The sequence below is a fragment of the Nanorana parkeri genome, unplaced genomic scaffold (genome assembly GCF_000935625.1).
Source record: "Nanorana parkeri isolate BGI_ZX_2015 unplaced genomic scaffold, ASM93562v1 scaffold1241, whole genome shotgun sequence".
Taxonomy (NCBI): domain Eukaryota; kingdom Metazoa; phylum Chordata; class Amphibia; order Anura; family Dicroglossidae; genus Nanorana; species Nanorana parkeri.
Window position 1 is genome coordinate 182,726 of NW_017307509.1, and position 3,139 is coordinate 185,864.

The 3,139-nt window shown below is 50.4% G+C and overlaps 1 protein-coding gene across 1 annotated transcript in view; it reads left to right on the forward strand.

The window, feature by feature from the left end:
- The window catches only part of LOC108797187 (leucine-rich repeat extensin-like protein 1), a 13,873-nt gene that overhangs the window by 9,963 nt on the left and 771 nt on the right, over positions 1 to 3,139 (forward strand). The gene's annotated exons all lie outside the window — the stretch shown is intronic.

Consider the following 3,139-nt stretch of genomic DNA (forward strand, 5'->3'; position numbering starts at 1 on the left):
CATCAGCAGAGCATTTAGTAAATAACTTCTGTTATTGAGCAATTCACAAAACACTTTGGCATAAAAAGTTCCCCATTTGGAAGTCTTTTTGCTTAGATGTATAAATAGTTACAATGGTTACAAGTGCCACAAGTAAAAGTACCGCTCAATGGAGACATATCCATGTTTTTTCAGTTTCATAATAAGTGTGTGCCAATTAATCTTTTCATTGGCACACAGACGCGCCGGGCAAATCACACGGGTTTCCCGACGCGATTCCGCCTCCGTGCTTTACTTGTACCTTTTTTCTGCAATACACAACCCGCGACTGTTTTAGCCGCACTCGTAAAATAGCCGCGTGTCGTGTATCGCAGAAAAAAAGGTACCCGTACAGAAGCGCAACTGGGGTGCCATTGGAAAATAATGGCACCCACAGCACAATCGGTGCACATCTATTCGAGTCTGGACCGTGCGGCAATCATGCACGGTTGCCGCGTGGTGGGGTGTCCCATAGGAGTGTACCCGCCCTAAAGGTGATGTCAGGAGTTTTTTTTAAGACCTGTCCCAAAATGGGGTGATTCTTAAAGGAGAACTATGGGGTCAGGGCTTTTCCTCATAGTTCTCCTAAGGGTAACGGGAGAACACAAACTAGCGTGTGTGTCCCCCCCCCCCCCCCCGCCACCCAAAGCTCAGTATATAGAGAGCTACAGCTCGCGGTATACTGAGACGCCGCAGCCGGAACGGATCCCGACAATTCTGTCTGGATCCACCCAGCTGCGTGAGTGACAGCTGGCTCTGCCTATCTAGAGGCAGAGCCAGCTGTACCCGCCCCCTTCCCCGTCCGTTCCGCCAGTCAGCGCTCCAGAATCCAGTCCCTCCCCTGTCACGGCTCACATGCAGGGATAGATCGTGAAGTGAGCGAGCGCCGGTATGTGTTCCCTCACTTCCCGATCTACTGAGCCGACCTGTGACAGTTTCTTTGTCACAGGTCGGCTCAGATTATGAGGCTGAGGGAAAATTCGGATTCGGATGCATTGAGGTTCGGAAATTCGGATGTGTCCGGAGGTTCGAATTTTGGAAAATTCGTCCGAATTTTGATTCAGAACGAAACCAATCGCACGTCTCTAATTGTAACTTGTTGCCCAGATATCTTCTCACCCCATCATCATCCCTCAATATTTTATCGCCCATTTTTTTTATATTGAAGATGTTTCATAATAACAAGGTATCCTCGTCCCTTATCTGAGGGTTTAATGATACCGATCTCGAGGTTTAATCAATTCCTGAATCTGCTAATCGTGTTTTCGTGACAGTCTTCCTTCATTTTCTGAAATCTAATTTCCTCATTTATTACTTCCTGAACAAAACAGAAGACGTCCGAGCTTGCCTGAAAAGAAGAAAAGGTTTCACTCTCAGGCCTCATTCACACGAGAAACGGCCGGCGCGTACAGCTCCGCGCTGCGTGCCGGGCCGTATCGGGCAGCTCCCGGGAAAGACAAGTGCTGCGTGTGATTAGTACGCAGCCCCTTTCCTTATCTATGGGACTACGCGGCCGTACGCCGCCCTACGCTCACCTGCCCTGCATGTCGGTGGGGGTGTCCGTACTTGTACGCTGACATGATGGACACACGAACCCGTACGGACCTTCATTTGGGGTCAGCGTGCGGCCGTGTACTCCCATAGAGAAGGAAGGGCTGCGTATTAATCACATGCAGCACCTGTCCTTCCCGGGAGCTGCCCGATACGGCCCGGCACGCAGCACGGGGCTGTACATGCCGGCCGATTACAGTGTGAATGAGGCCTTAGGATAATGTTTAGATGTTTAGCTCTCTGTTGTAGTTTCATCTCCTGTATCATCAAATTCTTTTTTTTTTTTACATCTCCTCCCCCACATACTCCCACAACCCCCCCAATTTAATAATTCAAGTAGAACTGAAGCCAATTCTTTTTTTCTTCCAGTTTTGGATAGAGTAAAGGAAGCTTATAACCCCTGCAAGATTTTTTTTTTTGACCATCTGTGAGATTTCCCTTCACTTCCTGTGCGATTACCACAACAGGAAGTGAGAAGCAATCCCTCCAAAGTAAGGGGAATCCCCGAGGCGCGTTCAGTTCCTTAGCCAAGTTGCTGAGTAGCTGTTCTGCAGCACTTCAGTTTGATGCAGCAGCTTCACCTAATGCTTCGGCTGCACAGTGCTCAGCAAAATGGCGGAGGATAATATTTTAGGTACTGATAAATACCATTTTCCAACAAATATTTGTTGCGCTCGCCCACCAAAACATTCAATTGTAGGTCCCCGCGCTGTATTAATTCTCTCCCATTGGGTTTCAGGCACCTTTCTCCAGCGCTGCCAGGCGTGCCCACAGTTAAAATGGCCGCTGGTGCTCTGTCCCCACCTTCCCCGTAACACTCAGAGCTCTGCATCCACATTCACTTCTGCGGCGAGTGGCTTGCAGCACAGCGTTCAGCTGCGGTTTATTAACTCGCCACTCGCAGCGGCTGAGCAACTGAGCGCGCCTCTCACGAATTCATATGTATCAATGTTTTTCTCTAGGCAGACATTTAAACCGGTATATTTAATAATGATCTTTATTATCCACAGCCAGCGCTGTAGAGGGTTCGGTCCCAACCTGAGCTCATCACTATAATGAAATCCATTGCAGGTCTTCCATTTATCCAATCACACTACCAGGGCCGTTCATGAAATGAGGCAGCCTGAGGGCCATAATGGGTGGCAGGCAGAGCGGCCTAGGATGCCTCTTTCCGGCCACAGCATCCCAGGTTACTCTTAGCAACCTGGGGCTCTCTGGCCGGTGTTCCGCCCAGCTCTTGGCAACCAGTGACGTCACTGGTTACCGGGAGCTAGCTGGCCAGGGCATTATGGTCAGCTCCAGTAAACCAGAAATGTCACTGGTTGCCAAGAGCTGGGCGAGACGCCTGTCAGAGAGCCCCAGGTTGCCACCAGGGCTGTCCTTACAATGGTGCAGCTTGAGGATCATGTGGGGGGCAGAGCTGCCTGGGAAACCCCCCTTTCCGGCCAGAGCTTCCCAGGTTGCTAAGAGCTAACAGCAACAGGGGGCCGTCCATGCCCCCCTCTTGGCAACCAGTGACATTTCTGGTTGCCAGGAGCTGAGCGAGACGCCGGTAAGAGAGTCCCAGGTT